The sequence below is a fragment of the Oenanthe melanoleuca genome, chromosome 2, assembly GCF_029582105.1.
Source record: "Oenanthe melanoleuca isolate GR-GAL-2019-014 chromosome 2, OMel1.0, whole genome shotgun sequence".
Lineage (NCBI taxonomy): Eukaryota > Metazoa > Chordata > Aves > Passeriformes > Muscicapidae > Oenanthe > Oenanthe melanoleuca.
In genome coordinates, this window is record NC_079335.1 from 52,369,065 (window position 1) to 52,388,699 (window position 19,635).

The 19,635-nt window shown below is 38.4% G+C and overlaps 1 protein-coding gene across 3 annotated transcripts in view; it reads left to right on the forward strand.

The window, feature by feature from the left end:
- Window positions 1-19,635, forward strand: part of LDLRAD4 (low density lipoprotein receptor class A domain containing 4) — a 240,275-nt gene that overhangs the window by 21,935 nt on the left and 198,705 nt on the right. Inside the window, exon 1 of one of the 3 annotated variants that reach the window (XM_056485913.1) lies at window positions 15,653-15,670. The exons of the other annotated variants lie outside the window; for them this stretch is intronic. The gene's annotated coding sequence lies outside the window, so the exon portion shown is untranslated. Of the gene's footprint in view, window positions 1-15,652; window positions 15,671-19,635 lie in introns of those variants that run through there. 3 annotated transcript variants of the gene reach the window in all.

The following is a 19,635-nucleotide window of genomic DNA, read 5'->3' on the forward strand; positions in this document are numbered from 1 at the left end:
AACTTACATGTGTTGATATCGGTAAAAAAAAGAAAATCTTCAAATAAACTTCTAGCCATAATGCAATATATCAAACTTGTCAACTATTTCTAGTGTCTTCCAGGACACTTGTGTTCGTAGATAACCTCTCATCCTGGACTTAATTATTTACAAAAGTGTGTGTCCATTCTGCAGCCTGTGTCATTTCAGACCTAAATCTGAGTTCTAGATGATCTGGCATTTTTTCTACTGTGAGGAAGGGATGTTTCCTAATTAGGGAGGAAAAGGTTTATCTCTTCTTTGTAGTTATGGGACTACAGTCTGAAGCAAGACCCTGCAAAAAGGAAATGCTTTTCCTCCTTTTGTTTCCTATTTTATTTCTCCATGAATTACTGTTCCTTCACCCCACTTAGTTAGCTTAGAAGTTCTGATTTCCCAGAATGGTCTGTTCTCTAAATGTTTGCTTAAAAAGGAAAAGCATTCTGAGTCCGCTTCTAGGAGTACGTTTAAGTAATATTTGTTCTTCTGTTCAACCAGTGTTTTCATTGCTAGGCATTTAAGGGATAGATGAGAGTTCATCTTTCAAGCAAATACTTAGCTGATTGTTTCTATGCACCATGGTTATTGCTCATTTAAGTTAGGCAAGCCACTGCCCAGCGTCACAGTGTTTTGTTTGGCTTTGATTTTTCCATTCCTGATGTCTATTGAAGACTGGTAGGTTGGGTAATTCCAAGTTTAGTATCTTACCTTTACATTTTCTGAGACTCTGGTTGTGGTCACAGCTGCTGCTTCAATGATGAAAGAAAGTTTAATCTCGAACACTTACAAAGTAGGTACCGGATGATTTATGTACTGTGCAAACCACAAGGTGCTTGGCTTCCTGTCGGACAGTCCTTCTTTGTGTGTGTAAATAAAGTGTAGGGATCTCCCTCCATAGAAAAGAGTTGTTAAGGTTGGGAAAGACCTCCAAGATCATCTAATCCAACCATTAACCCAGCAGTGGCAAGTCCACCACTAAACCATATCCTTTAGCACCACAAAAACATTAGCATGTTTTTTGAATACTTCCTGGGATGGTGATCAACCACTTCCCTCGGGAGCCTGTTCCAGTGCCTCACTACCCTTTCAGTGAAGAAATTTTTCCTAATATCAAATGTAAATCTCCTCTGGTGCAACTGCTTAAACTTGCAGCACCTTGCAGTTCTCTTAGGTCTGTGCTACACTAGGTCATTCTTAGAATATTTGTCTAGCTTCAGCTGCCCACTTGGGTGCTTATTTAGCATTTGTGCTCTCTTTGAAGTCTTCTGCTATCAGAACACCCAGTGGAAGAGCCACCAGCATCTTCAAGTGCTCTTATTTTGCCCTGCTCTAAAAGTCTGCTCTCTGGCATTTGTGGGGAGCAATGCTGGATCTTGGATGGCTTGGGCCTCATCCAGACTTAACCATTCTGAAGGGTTGAGACTATGAGGGCTAGGGGAAGGCTTGATTTTGTCAACTCTTAAAATGTTCTTTTTGCCTAAGAATACAAATTAAAAATCAAATAGAACCAAACTCCCTCTTTCTCCTAGGACATGATGTCTCACTGAGTGCACATAAAAACAGATAATTCACATTACTCATTGCTTGGTACCCAAGAATGGTGTATCACACAAGACTATGTTTGACTATAGCTTTTAATCACATGACAATTTGTTAAACCTGGCATTTAAAAATGTTTAAAAATTTAGAACAGCAGCAAAATAAAACTTGACATTGGTTTATAGTAAAAGTAAATAAAGTATCTTCCTAACATATCCCATATGGCATATCACATATCCCATGTGGCTAGATATAATTTTTTCCCAAAATTCATTCTTGTTATATGCTTCATTGGAAAACTCAATAAACCCTGCCACTTTGCTTCACTTACTCTGTGTTTGAAGAATACTGTCTAATGGGAATAAATTTGATTTAAAACCCAAAAACTTACAAAGGTAGAACAGACTAGATAACAGTCACGACAAAGATCCTGAAAATAACTTGAATTTACAGGAATAAGTTGCAAGTAAAATCTAGTGTGGGTACATGCTGGATGTACACTTGACTAGGTGGCAAATCTAGAGAAGAATATTCGGGTGTACTGAAAGTAAGACACTTCTACCTAGCATAAGCCAGTTGGTCAGCTTGAGTGTAGTCCAGGAGAACTTTACTCCCTGCAGTGATTGACTGATCCAGGCTCTTAATTAGTCTCCCATACTATCAAGCTAAGCTATTTGATTCTTTACCTACATGTGGGTTGGTTTTTTTCCCTTGCATTTCAGCAGCTTCCTCTTTTCATTCCAGTGTTTTTGTAATTCAGGCAAGGTTATGTGTATACCTGGTAAATTATCTTCCCTCTTCTCTAAGCATTAGGATGGGAAATGCAGCATATCTCTATTTGCTTTTGTTAAACTGAGTTAGCCACAGCAAAGATCTTCAGTATTTTCTTCTAGCAGTGCAGGCTGGGCAGCTGGATGGGCAGGAGGTCAGACAATGATGTGCCACTTCATATTCAGGTTTATAGTCATGCACAAGTAACACAGGAATGATTTTTTAATGAATGGGCAGGCAATTGGCAGTTACAATTGAGACCTTGTTATATTGATACCTTATTAATTATCAGCTATACATCTTTCAAAGAAAACACCATGCTAATTGATAGCCACCTTTTGTTTATAATGATTAATAATGTAAAATTAATTGTCTGCAGTGGGTATACAAGGAGATGATATATGTTAATCAATTGTAAAAAACCTTTATATTTGCCAAGTCTGACAGTGATCTCTGGAAATCACTTCTAATAAGGAACATCTTTTTGAGTAATAATTTTTTCCTAAAAATTACTGTTGGGAATTGACTGATGCTGAAGATATTGAACATTTTTACCTTCTCTTTACTGGTGTTTGCACTGCCTGTTTATTTTCTCACTTTTTCCTACTTAGCCAAATTGTAGACTTCTCCAGTGTTTTGTTTTTTTTTTGGTGGAAAGTAGGGTTGAGTTTGGGGGTGGTGATGGAAAGAAAAATGGGATTAAAACATAATTTTGAGGAAGTATTTTATTTCTAGCCTGAGCATTATTTTGTCTCATACATTAAGGTGCTGCTCCTTCTTTCCCACCCTTTTTCTTCCTGGAGGGCTCTGCTCGAGGTCCAGATGACCTCCCTGACCACCCTTTACCACTGACCTCTGAGCTACCACTCACATCTAGGGGTTTAAATGCTCCTTGCCTATGGAATTTGTATTTGTCCCCTCACTGTGTTTTTTTTTTTCCAGCTTTCTTGCTTCCTTAAGTGTGGGGAAAATTCTGGTAACTTGTAGACAGTAGCAAGTGAGGTTTTATGGAGCGTGTCACTCAAAAGTAGCAGGAGGAAGTAGCCAGGAAGGAAATTTCCTGGGTTACAGAGGAACAGATTCCTTCAACTGAAAGGAGTGTGCACCTCAGCAGTGAGCATTAAGGACTAGATTTTTTTAATCAAAGAAATTAAAAAAGAAAGGGGACTTTTTTTTGGACAGATGTCCTTTGTGTCTCCTTGTGTTTCCATGCCTTCCCTTCTGTGCCTGTGATGGAGAAGTGAGTTGGTATGGATCTGCTTGCTGTTTACAAGTTCCACATTGTGAGTAAGGAAGGGCAAGGAGAAAAACATGCCCCTTTTTGTCAATTTTTGGTGCTCTTTTGGTGCTGCTTGACTTGGGGATACCTTTAATGATGATACACTAATATGCTAAAGAGGAATGTCCTCATATCTCCTTTGAATGGAAGGGTTATTGGACTTGATTTGTTTGCTGTAGTTGTATGCTCTCTGGAGTAATGACCTTTCTTATGTGGTTTGTAAAGTGCTGTGTTTACTCTTGATGTCCTGCAAATTGCTGTAAAAAACTATACAGGGAGTAATGTAGCAGCACTTACCTCTTATTCTTTTTCTATATCCAGTGTAATAAAATTATACAATTATGACTGAAGAAGATATGGAGGTAATGTAGTCGAAATGCTGTTGTTTCCAAGGACTTAGAAGCCATTTGCCAATCTTTAAAGTAAAATATCTTCTTTTTTTAATTCAGTGAAGATGGATGTGTAAAGCTGGGTTTGAAAAATTCTGCTTTTATGTAGCTATTAACCTAGTTTTGAGGATGTTTTTAAATATTTAGTTAACATATCTATGGAGTGCAGTAATGTTTCGGCACATGCTCTTTAAAAGCTCTATCATAGTTGGCTTGCTTCAGGTATTTATGAACATAGGAACCAAAATAAGATTGATTGCAATTACATAAAAAATTAAGTATCTTAAAATTTGACCCAAGTTTCGTCGTTTTTTTTTTTTTTTTTTTTTTTTTTTTTTAATTATGAAATAATGATAATTTTTTTTCCAATTTAGAAACTTAGATATTGGGTTTTTGCAGTTTTTTAAGGTTTCAAATTGCAGACTCAGTGCTTGATTTGATAAATTTAACCCAGAGAAGAACTGGAAAATTGTTCTGAGACACCCTGATTATTTTATTATTTTTTTTAAGTGTCATGGTTTTGGGAATTGCAACCTGTGCCTTTTAAAAAAGGGAGTTTTGTGATACACGGGGTACCATGTATTGAACAGAGACTGATATTGAATGTCTGCTACTGTTCTGCGGTACCAAATCCCCTTCTGAATGGCTGTGGAAAGTTTAAAGGTTATTATCTCGTGTTTGTTTACTTTGTAAAGATAAGATTTCAGAGAAAATCGAAGGGTACTGTCTGAAATTCCCAGTCACTGCAGTTCCACGGAGAGCATCGATCCCTTCCTAGAGGTTGCCGGGGACTCATTGTCTCCCTGTTCATTATAGGCTGCTGCTGAAATCTCCAATAATTCAGGTTTGCGATTCTTTTATTGTTGTTTTGGCAGTTTGTCAAAATTAAATGGCTTATCCAAATCAATAAGCTGTCTTGCTTGGTAACATCTGCATTTCACATGTCAAGATATTTTGCATTTCAAATGCAGTCACAATGGAATGAGCCGCAATGATTGCAAAAAGAGCCTTTTGGCCCTCCAAAGCCCTCTGACTGTAAGGAAACTTTCTGGAAAATAAACTTTGCTCGGTTATGCAATCACAGCTTCCACTGAGATCAGTGGTAATTGCACACGTGTGCCTGTGGGTAGGAGTGAGTCCGTGAAGAATAAATGCAGCAAGGTCAGAGACAGAATATAAGCTACAATGATAATTTACTTAATTTAGAGCAACTGTTTTCGTATTTGTGTTTATTGGTGAGACAATTAATTGCATAGTAAGGAATAAATGAACAACTTCCTCTGTTGTGATGGCCTCTCCTTCCTTGGGGTGACTGAGCTTTTCTCACCAATTTAAGTTGTGGTGATATGTGGCTTTAGATACATGTTTATCATTAGCTAAAATAACACAGCTGTTAAGACAAGGTTTATTGCCATACTTGTTCTGCATGCTAAGCACATTCTGTGTACATGTCAAACAAAATGCCAATTTAATCGGCCCCCTCAGAGTTTCCGAAGGAGTGATGATGAAAGTTTGGCAAGTTTATTTGCACCGTTCTGTACAAAATCTGCACGGCCATTATCTCCAGACACTTGCAATATGAAAAATGCCAATGGTGTTTTTACATACTTAAGAGACTAATAAGCTACAGATGTCAAAACTGTAAAGTTGAATTATCTTGAGCGTGTATGAATATAGCAATACAGTTTTTTTTTAACTTCGTGTGGAGTTATTCTTAAGCTGTGTTTTAGTGCGCTGGGCTGTTTGTACCATTTCTGAATGACCACTGATTTAGTGAAATTATTGTCCGAATTGAGAACCCATACTGTCAGGAAAAATAAAAATTCCTTATTAAAAGTAGGAGTCGTTAATTTGTTCTTAATTTGTTTGGAGCAAGTATGTAGAGGGAAGTAAACAAAAGGAAAATGGCATGGTTTAGACAGTTGTCTGTACATCATTGTCTGACACCCCAATAATAAACACAGCAGGCTGGCACATTCAAGTTGCCAGACATACCATACAGTGGTGAAAAGCTGTCTGTCTGTCTGTCACAGACAGATGGAGTCCAGTGCAAATGGTCAGGACATTCCCCTATTTCTGTTTCTGCAGTCAGTTTACTTTTCGCTTCATTTAGCTATCCACCCTCTGCAACCACACTGGTATAGGAGCTATAGCTTTGCACAAAATGAAATTTCATTCTTTCCAGACAATATCTAAAGCATTTAATAATATACTTTATAATTTTCATTTTTACTTCACATCAGATGACAGTTTGAAGAGCTCAGGCTGAGGGAAAGGGAAATTCAGGCTAACATTTTTCACAGAGTCTATTTTTGGCATCAGCTCCTGGTGCCAAGCTTCAGAGGGAGGCTTTGACTTAAAGAGAAATCCTGAGCTCTTACCTTGTGCTCACTCAGGTTTGAACTACAGGATTCAGCACCTCAGTCAGGCTTTAAATCTTTCAGACTGAGTACCCCAATTTAGTTACTCTTTTTGATAAACTGAGTTACGTTGGCTGCCAGAGGTCAAATGAACCCACCCAGAATCAGGCAAGAAAGACTTGTCTGAATGCCCAGTTTTGTGCTTTACTTCCAAGACTGTCTTCTTGGGCCTCTCAGAAAATCTCCTCTTTAATGACAAGCCAGGAAATCTTTTAACCAGACCTGAACTAAACGTTTATGTCCCCATTTTTAATGCTTTCCAGACTAACAGTAACCTTTAAATACTGTTTTTCATGCATGGGTTTCTTGAATTTACTGAATTTACTGCCTTTTTGTTTTTTTTTTTTTTTTTTTTTTTTTTTTGTCTTGTTTATTCAGTCCAAGTTAATATTTAAAAAATAAGGAGGTAAAATACGGACTACTTACAAAGGATGGATAATTTTGTAGCCATGATTACACGTTAATGACAATGTGTCTCTAATCAATTAACTGTTTCCTTCACAAGTGAGGAATAACTCAGCCAGGATTACTAAATTCATGGGACAACAGATGGATTTTCATGATACAGCCACAAAGTGGATGATACTTTCATGAAGCCAAATACAAATGTTTCCATTTCAAGGTAATGGACAACAGTGACTGATCAGCATGCTTAATTTTTACATTTTTTCTTTGTTAATCCCTGATCAGATAATTGCTCAAGGAATTTGCAATGCCAGCAAAACACAGCTATGTTATTCTCAAGGGAAAGGTAGCTTATTGATATTTCAAATGTCAGCCCTCCAAGTGTATGAAACTAGTTTCCTCTGCATACAACATTTGTACTCGCTGTTAAGAATTAACTACCTCCTCACCCATCCTGGAAATTATTGATGTCAACCTACCTAAGCAGAGCAGCCTAGTAATGCAAAACCTTTACTCAGTTTTGTTCTTCCATCCCTACCCTAAATGTTACTGGGATTTCTATTCTTGTTGTAAAGATATTTTCTGTGAAAATGAAGTAATACAACTTAGGCACAGTTGGAAACAGGTTAATTTGTTTTCATTTGCTAGATGCTCTTCCATTCACATGTGACTAAATTCTTTGCTCCTGACAAGTTATAACTGAAAATTAGTTGGACTGGGTGTGGATATTAAAACAACCAAACAGACCAAAAAAAACCAAACAAAACAACCAAAACCAAAGAAACAAAAAATTAATTTCAAATTACTGGATTTAGCAGACTTGAGGTGACAGTGTCCCGATAAGACCACAGTATGAAACAAAACCTTGTTTAAGCAGCTGCAGGAGGCTTGCACTTTCCTGTAGTCAGTTTTAGTTTTAAAATCTTTGTACTTGTTTGCTGGCAGCTTTTTTTGTTGTTGTGGTAATGATAAGGAGACATGACCTGGGAACTGGGGACATTACTGGCAAATAAATAGCAAGATTAGAAGAAAAAAAGCATGTTTCACATTTTAACTGATGGGTATGTGGCTGTGTGTTGTTATGTAAGCTTGAATCCTGACAGCAGGTAACAGTCAAGTGCAGTTTTATTATTGTGGTCTGAAAATGTGAAATATGGGTGCTTTTAGTTACCTGGAACTGTTATGTTTTGATGAAGAAGCCAGTTGTTTGCTCTTGCTATTTACTGCAGGAATAGAGAACTGATGTTTTAGCAGGGAGAAAAATAACAGGAGGGAATGGGGAAAATTATTTTAGGTATTGCTGCATGTGGTAGCAGGAGTGTTTGAGGTCAGTATTATTCAAGCAGTTGGCTGGTTAGATGCTGGCTGTGATGATTTTCTGTTCATAAACAACTTCTCTGCAAACCCTTTAATTACATTACCTGTTGGTATCCACAGGGTTTTTATGCACAAATACTCACAGAGATGAATGCTTCATGACTGCCTTTAAGAGTACCTTTCACCACCAAGAAATACCATGCTTTCAGGCTCAGGGTGTGATTTTTGGGGTTGTCCTGTACAGGGCCAGGAGCTGGACTGGATGATCCTTTTGGGTCCCTTCCAACTCAGGATATTCTCTGATGCTATGTTTCTGTAAGCATGTTTGCTAGTGGATATCATCATATGCACATGTTTCTATGCCACTTGTACATTGATACAAGTGATTTTCCTTTTTTGCCAATAGTAGTTCGGTAAAGTTACAGGCAGCCAGTTCCATATTGCCACTCAACACATTCCTCTAAAAAAGATTTGGAGAAAGGTCTTAATCTTGTGTGGGGAGAGGATAAAGATCTCTTCTGCAGAACATGGTGATTCATCTTGCTGTGCTCAGTGAGAGCCAGATACTAGGAAGTTGCTGAGATGCTGAAACTTCTCTGCATAAGCTTTCAGCTCCAAAAAATACTTCTTTGATCCTTGATTGGAGTATTGTTGTTCTTAGTCATCACATCCTTAGATCACCAGGATCCCACCATGCACCTCTGCCATGTATGTAAGAACACAACTTTGTTCTAGGGAAAATCCAGATGAAACATAGGTTTTGTTAAAGCATTTGGAAGCCATTCGTCATTCTTACCACCACCGACTGCAAAGTATCATAAAATAGTATCCATTTCTTTTGAAAACTCTCTCCCTTGCTTATAGGTTTCCCCTGTTGACTTACAGTGAAAAGCAGCTGTTGAAGACTTGAAAGGTTTTTGTCCTCTGGTAGCCTGGTGCCAGTTCAAGGAGGAGAAGATCTTTTGAGCAGGTGGAAGAGGCTGCTAAGAGCTGATGGGGATTCTCTGCTTGGCAATTTCTGCCAGGGGCACTGGAGGTTTCCTTCTTGCATATCAGCTGAAGAAAGTTGAAGAATAAATGGATATGTGCATTTAGAGATGATCTATCAGAAACACAAGGTTAAAAAGAAAAAGAAAAAAAAGATTTCTAGGAGGGCCATGTGAGCTTTCTATTGGTCAGTGTACAATGACTGTGTAAGGCCCAATGTTTTAATTTCAACACCAGGCAGCATCTAATAACACTTTGCAACATTTCATGGCCCTGGGCCATGGGGCAAGCATTACAGCCACAGCTGTGATGTTTTGTGTCCTGCATTGTGTCAAGAGGTACATCAACTGCAGCACTTAATGACAGGGATAGGTGCAGTGCCCTGGTAGATGGTCTCTGTTTCTTCAGGGGATAAAACTCTACTGTGTCCCTTGGGTAGGGCAGAGATAGTCATTAACATAATGTCTAAGTTAGATCCTAGATCCTCAAAACAGTTGCTTTCATGACACAAACTTCATCTGAAGAAAATGTCTTTGCAGAGTTGATGGGAGCATTCTGCTTCTTCACATGTCCTCTCGTGCAGCTTAAAGCATCTCATGTGATTTAGAGAAACTCAAATGTGAGGCAAATCATTATTGGGCATGTGAAGTTGTTGAGCCAAGTTTTTGTGATAAAGATGTGTCAGGTGGCTCAATCCACAGTGCAGTTGTTACTGAGCACATCTGAGATAGGACAGCCTGTGGCTCAGAGCTTGGTGCTGGTCTTTCATGGGCCTACCAGTAAGGGGGGGATGTGGGACTGTAGTGCCTGGTGGGAGTTTTAGGGAATTGTCATGTCAGACACTCCTCAGTGAGAGAAGCAACAACCCTTCTTGGGATTTGTGATCTCCATGGCTCTGACAAGAGCGCCACAAGTTGTCTTCTATTTTTGGTCATTCCCTGAATTAGTAAGGAAATTTTTGGCCCTTGGGCTTTGCTTAGTAACAGTGAATGCTTGAAATCTTACATTTGATGTCTGAGAGCTCAAGATGGGGACCTTCTCAGGGTTTGTGTTCTGCTTCAGGTTTCTGTTATTTCACTAGTGACCCCAAAAAGCCATCATTTTATAAGCAGAGAGCAGGCACCTGCTCTGCATCTGTTCCTTCTTTTCATCTGTGTTCCAAAGCTCTTCTCATGTTGTTACACTTATCTATCTTTTGTGGTCCTTGCCAGAAAGTTTGTGGTTCTCAGTTGGCATTTCAGGAGACAAAAGAATATTAAAAAAATCTTCTGTGGCTAGCAAGGTAATGTTAGTTGTGGTTTTTGATGGTATTACTTCTACTGCAGAACATCTTACAGCCTCAGGCATTTGGATAATTTTGACTTTCTCCTGAAGTTTCCAACCATTTTTATATTCTGCTGGAGCCTCAGAGAGGCAGATGGGCCAAGGCCATATCCTCCCAAGGTCAGTTTTAACTGCAATTTATGAAACAGAAATGTATTTTTTGTTTGCTTCCTCACCCCAACTCTTTCAATAGCTTTAATATTAGAAAGAATAAAAGGAGTAACATGTTCAGGGAATTCAGCGCTTATAGCTTTCTTCGCAAGATGTTTATTGAAAGTATCAAAGATTCAAACAAATCTTTGGTATTCTAAGTGTATCTTTGAAATTTAACTTCAAAAGTGTCAAGATTCACTACTTTGTAATCCATAATCCAGTTGAAAATCTAGTAGCGCTTGTCTGTGTGGAAAGCAGAAAGTCTCTTCTGATTTTATGGTGTCTAGTAAAATGCAAGCCACTGTGATGTTCTCTAAAAGTCCTGAGACTACAGTTCTCTCCTCTGTAGTTCTCTCTGATTTACCTTAGCCCTGGGAATTTAGTGAGTATTAGATGGGGGTTTAATGCCATCTGAAGGATCTGGAAAAATTACCTGTAAAGGTGCTTGTGTTTCTGGGATAGAGCCTGGATTGTTCCATGTTTGACAAAGCAGAGGCTCTGTAAGCCTTTACTAAACAAAGCTCTGCTTTGTTTTCTGACAGTAGTTTTTTGAGCAGATATCAATTGGGTGAATGCAGTGTAAGACCAAATCCCACTGAACTGATTCTGAACTTCTAGAAAATACTGTTTGATGAAGCAAAGATGGTAGTGTAGATAAATTGTCTCAATAAAAAAGGGTAAGATAAAGTAAGTACAGTATTGCTTTTTATGAGATAATCTGCAGCAGTGTCTTTAGTTAAGTATGTCTGTGAGCCTGCATTTCAGATTAAAGAAGTAATGAAGCTGAAGGTAGTGTAGGCTTGTCCAGTGGGCTTTGGATGGCAAATATTTCTGAAAGGTGTGAAGTTCTGTGATGCCAGGATTATTTTAAAGAAAAAAAAATAAAGTGTCCTGCGACTAACCTCTTGTGCAATCATCAGTTTGTCACTGATCCCAGAGTGCCAGCCAGCCATGTGGGAAGTGTTTCTGAAGGGTTTTGGGGTTTAAAAACTTAGAGTTATGGGTGTTATCTTTCAGAGGTCTTTTGGTTTAAAACTAAAAAAATGGGACCATATATAATGGCAGAGTGAGAGCAGTGGTGTGGTATTATTTTTATGTTAGTATATGAAAATGAAGTTGAGACTGGAAATCTCATTATTTCAGTAGTTTCTGAATGTTGGAAGTTCTGTTGGAAGTGTCTGTGAGGGAGAGAAGAAAGAAAATAATGTGGGTGCTACAGCTCTCCATTTTCATCTCATGTAATAACAGCAGCCATGAAAATATCCACATTTCTGGAAAAGAAGGAATGTTTATTATAGAGAGCAGCTGAACAAAGCAAACACCTATATATAGGATGATTAATTAAAGCAGTGTATTTGTGTTTATCCAAACTGGTCAGGATGAGGTCAGACCTAACTGAACTTTTTAGTGCTCCTTCCCTTGTATCAGGAGTTCACCCTGTTCCAGACCTGGGTTTTAGTTGCATGTGTCTTTACTTTCGTAGCTGTGACTTCCAGCGACTACAGTGACCCAAGGAACTTCTTCCAAGACAGGATGCTGTCCAGTTGAAAAGACAGGAGCCAGCTGAACAGAATTTTAGATGCCTGCTAGTCCTGCCATAACCCATGTTAGCACATACATGCCGGGGCTGCAGGGTGTGATTCTTTCATGAACTGTTCTAGACCTTCAAGGATGTCCCTTTATCCATCTGAAAAAATATTTATTGCAGTTTTTGATTGGATATTTTTGCTGGTTGTAAGCAAAGCAGTAGAGCGTGACATGGGCACCAGAGACTACCCTGCCTTTCCACAAGTGCTAACCACTGCTCCTATGTGTCTGTTTCCCTGCATCCTGCATTCTAACACCTGGATAAGTTAACTCTTTATAATTATGTGGCAAGTAACACTAGTTTTCTTTTGTGGGAAACAGTACTCATTACAGAAATGAGTCACAGTACCACAAATGGCAGTGCTCAAAAGCTTTTCAAACATTAGACCTTATATAGTGAAAGGGAAAAAGCCTGGTTCAGAACCTAAAGAGGGAGAGCAGTACCAAAACAGTGATAAGTGAAACAAAAAATTAGGGAAGACAGGTTGGAAGATAAGTGTAGGAAAGGCAGATGAATCACTGAGTTGATGAGAATGACAGACTCTGTGTCATAGCAAATGCCTGCTCCATGAACAAAAGAATTAACAAGGTAGTAAATGTTGTAAACACATCTTATATAAGGCTTAATGTTTCATGTTAAAGAAAGGATTATTATGATTGCTGTAATGGCGTTTTCATGAAGAAGAAAGGAATTTCTGAATAAAAATTTTGTCCAGTGTTATAGTGCCACAAGAAGAGACTTGACTGAAAAAATGCATTTAATTTTGGAATAAGAATTTGAGTCATCCTTTGAAAAAATTTCTATGGTGATAGCAAATTAAGTGCACAGAGTATTTGGGTTATTTATAAAGAGGCAGGTCACTCCAAACTGTAGAGCATAATAAAGATTAAAGTGCTATAACATTAATTTTTCAAGTGTAATCACTGTAGTGTGTGATAAGAAGAAGCTGCATGATGAGATTAAGCCATATAAAGCTCTACGATAACTAGTGCATCCAGTAGGAAAGACTACTGTTTACTGTAAAAACATTTTCATCAATATATATTAAAATACTGGTTGTTTCCAGGTGGATGAATCTCTCTTGCATTAGCTGAGACACTTGTCGCAGTTTACCAAATTCTGTGTAAGCATAAATAAACAAACCCAATCAGTCAAGATCACTGCATCACAAAATATGCTTATTTTGGCAAGTCTGCTTCGTTTTAATTGCATATGGTCTCAAACTTGAACCCTAGGTCTAAAAACCTTAGGAGAAATTTGAATTGGAGTTTAGACTTCACAGATTTTATTTTCTTAGTTAGAAAATGGTTCCAGACTTTGCCTGCACCGCATATTTATTCATGAGGAAACAAGCCTTTTATATTAGGTGTTATATAAACACGTGTCAAAGACCCAGCATTATTTTTTATTGAGCTGCAAATAACATGTGCAGTTGGGAGTCAGTTTTTTTATTTACTGATTGCTGCTGGCATGCTGGTCCCCAGGCTGAATAGGCAAGAGGGGATCTGCACTGAGGGGAGCACACAAGCTTCCAACAAAGGGAAATGTGGCCGGAAAATACTCGTTTGCCTTCTTTCTCCTCCTTTTCTTCTCAGCCTTCCTGGATGAAAGAGATTGTCTGTGAGGTGCTTTCTTTAAGAAGTCATTCATTTAGTGTAAATGTCCTTTTTTGGTGGCATGGGAAGGAAACTCAGAGTCTAGGGGAACCTGTGCCTCTTGACAGTGCTGGGAGAAGATGAGTTCAGCACCTGTGTGCAAGGGCATTTGACCTTCCTGAGGTACTTGCTGCTATAAAGCTCTTCCAGTCCTTCCATTCCTTGGGAATGCAGGGCTCATTGACCTTTCATTTCACTGGAGTTCCTATTTTGTACTCTAAGCGTCTGGAACTCTGCCATAGTCTTGAATAGGAGTGATTGCCTTCATAAGCAGATTTTGCAAGTAGAGGTCCTGGCCAGCATTGTAGACATCTTTCCTCAAAGAACAAGTAAAAAGTCCTAAAGCTGCACCTGGAATTTGAAAAAGAGACTTTGAATCTGATGTAGAATTTCCTGATGGAGCATGGCATGAAAATCCTCAGAATTTGGGCCCAAATTGTAGCAAACCCAGAAATTTGCCAGGAGAGATAGTTGTCAGTTCTTATAAAACCAGCCTTACCATTTGCCCTTTTTACTTATTTATTTCGGATTTTTTTTTTCCAGTCTGGAGTAGACCAATGGAATTTATGCTGCTATAGTGCTTTCTGTACTAATTCTGCAAAGCTAGTTAAACTTCTCTGTCTTAGCATAATGTTGATGGCATTGATAATATGCAAAAGTGAGGAAGCAGATGAGAGTTTTGCATCATCAGGTTATAGAAATCACAGTGTAAAGATAAAATACACTAGATTAATCAAATGGTTTTCCAGTGTGATGGATTTTTTGTGCTGATTAAATTAACCTGTCTTCCAAATGTTGATGGGATACCCTGGTCCCTCTCTTGGTAATTTTATGGTTTTATACGATCAGTTACTTTTTAACTTTTACTCAGGAGGCCGTAATCTGTGATGTTACTCCTTTAACTTGATCCTTGATCACTTTTTCTGCGAGCACTAGGCACTATTTTTGCACTGTCTTTTCAGGTAATGTGCTTTTCTAAAAGGCAGTTGGAAAAATTTTGCTGGTTTCCCATTTATCACTTGTCCTGTAGTTGCCAGGAAATTAAATGGGTACTTTGGACATGTATAATGCTTGATTTTTTCCCCTTGGCTTTCTGTTTTATGATGATATTTCATATTCAAATACTAAAGAGAGGAAAACAATTCCAGGCTTTTTAAGATCACCCTCCTCTTCACTGGAAAGAGAAAGGGAAAATCTTCTGCATTGATAGAAGTGAACAGAGAATTTTTAGCCCACCAAGTTCATATTTTCTAATGTTTGCTTTTTAATCCTCAGTGAATTCCTGATTCAGAGTTTAGTGATGGGGAAAAACTTCTGCGTCTGTTATTAAAGGTAAATTATATTTCTATTTTTAAAACGAGGTATTCAGTAACCTGTTAAAAACTGACATTTCCTCTGCCATGTATATTTGGTTGGTTTGTTTAATAGAGCACTTAAGTGACTTTTTATGCATTGGGATTTTCTCCAACATTGAAGATGATTTTGTTCAATTGGATTTTTAAACATTTGAAAATTGTAATAAGAAAGGCAGCATTGTTTAGGGCCCTGACTGGGATTTTAAAAACAGGAACAACTCATAGCATTCCTTATTAAATTTAATTAATTGCTGCTTGTGGGCAATATGGCTGAGTTATTGTTACAGTGAGACCAATAACTAACATAATTTGGAGTTCTATATGTTCAGACCTTAGTTAGAGCTTTGCCTAAGAGTAGTTTGATTATTTAATTTTAAAAAGAAATGTTTTTCTTTTATTTCCTAAGGGTATTGAGGAGCATCTCATTTGTGGATTTGTAAAGCTTTTGGTGTTTCTACTGGCTAAATTTTAGTAAGTATTTAGGTTTATTAGCAGTTTTAAAAATATTTACTATTTGATACCTGCTTAATAGTGAGATACATGCCATTAATTTGATGTCAGTCTGTTTTCTGTTGCACAGATGTTTGTGTTGCAAAAATCATTATTGTCTGCCAGTAATCAGTGCTCCTGTCGGAAAAGCCAATATAGGAGTGGGGAACTAAATGGGCGTCTGAAGTCTCATCTTATTCTACAGACAGTCTTTCCAGCTGAGCAATAAAGGGAGCTGTGTGAGGAAAGGCACCTTTGGTGCATTGGAGATGTCTGTTCCACGGCTAAAGGGAATTCTCCAGCCTGACCGCGTGCTCGCTCAGCACCAAGCCCCCCTTCACGCAGTGAATAATTATTTATAATGAATAGCGCAGGGAGTAAATCCTTATGACTGAGTTATTTCTCAAGTGAGCTCAAAGTCTGTTTCCATTGTGAATATGAAGTTGTAATTTGTGATAGGAGTTTGAAGTAATGTAGTTGTGCAAACCTTTTTATGTTCACATGAAGCATGCCAAATTTTTTAGAAGGGTTTACATTTGATTATGAGAAAATAAAGCTTAGGACTTTGTTGTGATCCGTGGCTGAAAACTAAAGTAAATATACACAGTGCTGCCCTAAGTCTTAGTGTATTTAGAGTATCCATGCTTGAAAAATGCATAAAATGGAAGATCTGCTGATTTCTTCAAGCTCTGTCCTCATTGTGTAAGACATAATGCTCTTGGGTTTACCTATAAAATTATGAAATGAATGTGGGTCCCCTAGGTAAAATTCTACTCAGAGTGAAGTTATTAGTAAAATTCCCATTGAATGAGGTGAGGGCAAAATTTCACTGACACGTGGGACACTTAAAATCCAGGGCAAGGTTAAAAAACAAACCAAACCCCTAGTTCATATTTGACGAGTACATAGTACGTCTGTCTCATAAACTTTACATCCTTATTAAAATAAAATATATTTACTCTTCTTCAAACTAAGTCACATCTCTCTCCAGACAATACTACTAAGTTAAATCAGAGTGAGTTTTACAGAAATTAATGCTCACTGTGTTCCATTAACAGTTGTTTTTATTTAAGATGCACTAATAAACACCTCTCCAGTTTGACAACCTTTTTATGTCCGTTTACTTTTCCTTTAAAAGGAATCGGTTCTCTTGGCACAAAGTATTAAAAGTGTTAATCCTAAATAGACGAGCTCTTCATATTATCCCTATTCAAGTAACCACATTTTGTAAAACAAAGGCCTTTCTTGTATTTAGTCTTTAAGTGACTTGACAACATAGATTTTTGGTTTTAGTTCAAGCTACATGATGACTCATCAAAAGACTTATAAAACCAAAGTGGAGGTGCTGCCTTCGTTCTTTTCTTGTTTTGATGAAGGCAGAGCTCTCAGCTCTCATACTTTGTGTAGAGGGGTTATTGAGGAGTGTAACCCAACCCATCATGAAGACTGCAGCTCTGGAAGAAATCCCTTACAGCTTATTCCTAAGCTCTGCATTTAAACACTCCCTGGGACAAAACACAAGCCCTACCACTTGTTGGCTCTGGCAAGGCAGGGAGGAATAGTCTGCTTGTGGGACCTCCACAGTCACCACTACCTCAGAGAGGTGCTTTGAACCTGAAAATCATTAACCCTTATTGCTCTTAAGGAGGACAGAGCAGTGGGGAGTGCTTGTCCAGCAAGGGGAAAGAAGCATCTGTTCCAAAGGTGGTCCCAGTGGTACCTGGACCAAATCTGTGTGAGTCCATGAAGAAGAAGGAAGGGCACAGACCCACTCTGTGTGAGGTGGCCCTGACTCCCTGTCCCCTCTGCTGAGTGCACAGCTGCTGTGATGGCAGGGTGAGAAAGTCCTCACAGATTTTCCCTTTGCTTTCCTAGTGAAAGGCTTAAAACCATTTCTCATCCCATGAGGAGAAACTAGAGAAGTTGAAGTTTTCTGAGGAAAATGCAGCAGTTTGATCAGCCAACAAGGTTAGAAAGCAATGCTCATTATGATAATTTCTGCTGTTCATCGCTGCTAGGGGAAATAGCTCTTACTGGGGATTGTCCTGTAGTTTTGATAAAGGCATTTTCCTTGGCTGTTACAAACCATTTTGGCTTGGTTATTTCTCTCCGTTCTTGCCTTACCTTCATCTCTGCTACTCATTTCTTTCATAATTTATCGAAAACAGCTTTCCACAAACCCTGAGAGATCATACCCTTCAAAGCTGAATTGTATTTCTTAACTCTCCTACTCTGCCTGGAGAGCTGTCAGGAGGTGGTTTTACATTTGGAGCAAAGATGGCTTGTTTCACCTCAGCAAGTATTTTTAGTTAAGCAATTTTCCTCTAGGCAATTTCAGATGGTCTCTACTGGATCTTTAGTAACATACTCACTAGAATGTTTTATTTTAAGTTGTTTTTTGTAGTTTTTCTATAATTTGGAGGAAGCCAGAGGCTGTACCTTCTATAAGAAAAATATTTCCATTCTCCTTAACATGAAGAAACTTGCTCCATTAACTGCATTTGACCTAATATTGTGAGCTTAAACACTAACCTGAAAGCTCTTAATCAGACCTCTGGTTTGAAACAACAAGGGCATGATTAACAAGTCAAATTTAGGTGGCAGCATTAAGTAGTTAGCAACTGAGTTTTGTTGAGTCTGCTATTGCATGTTTGGTTATGACTTTCCTGGTTTAAAAAATTGATTTGTTTGAAATTCTTTAGTTTTTATCCCTCACATTTGCTAAGAATTGCTTGACTATGAGCTCTAAAAGCCTGAGCAATCAGTTTATTTAAAATATGCCTAATAAAGTAATGATTTTTTTTTTCTGTGTGCTAAGGTTTATTTTTGGCCTTAAAGAGGGCTAGCAAGGCAACTTCTGCATTTTAGCATCCTTCTATTATCTGTTTCTGGCAGACCATACGAGTTTCAAGAAACGCTTTTGCTCGAGCCCATGTCCTACCCACACTCCCTTCTCCCAGTGTGGCTGGAGTGGATAGTACAAGGCAGAGCCACTGTGGGTGACTGGCTTTGGTGGGTTTTTCACCTGTTTTAGGCTCTGCTGTAGCAGAGCTCTCTTATGACTAACTTCAGAAGAAGACAGCTTGGGGAGACAGAAGAGTATTTGCCCTTTCTTTTGACAAGCTGCGGAGGATCCTGTTTCCCCCACTTTTCTAAGCAGAACAAATTCACATGTTGAAATTGGAAAGTTTGTTGTCTTTGGTTAGTGGACTCTGCATTAATTTTGTTGTCATGCCGACACCACATAACCATGACAGCATCTATGCCTGCTTTTACCCTACAAGAGGCAGAAGCTGTCAAGCCTGCATTATCTCCTACTCTTGTTCTGGGAGAGTGGAAGATACTGTGCCTGCAAGGTGGTTGGTAACCACAGTGGTCTTGGTGATAGCTCCAGAAAGTGCACAGGCAGTACTCTGGAGATTGTTTTATATCCACATCCACTGGGAGCAAAGAACTACCCTCTTACCACATTAACTTAGTTTTTAAAATTCTTCTGCATACCCTTGTAATAGATTACATTAGTGTTACAATGCGTTAGTGTTGTTCCTTGTATGTTTTTTTTTTTCTGGGAAACATCTTTGGGGAGGTCTCCTCTTCTGAGATTTGGAGATCTCCTTGAATGTCCCAACTAGACAGGAACAGGCTTTTAAACTCAGAGATCTCAAGTCTTTCACATACATATTTTACTCATACAAGGAAATACATCAGATTTAATTGTAAACAGATCATGGACTCTTGGTGCCTGTTTGGATGGCTTGTGTGTGTTCATATAAGAATAATGTCTTGGTAACTACCTTGCTTACTGCCTAAGGATTTGCACTCATATTTTTGGCATTCCTTTTTCTGTATTATTAATGAAGGTTTTTGCTATTAGGGGAAATACTTCTTGTAGAAGTTTTCCAGGGAAAATTTGCTAATCTTCAGGCTTCCAAAGTGAGAGGGGAATG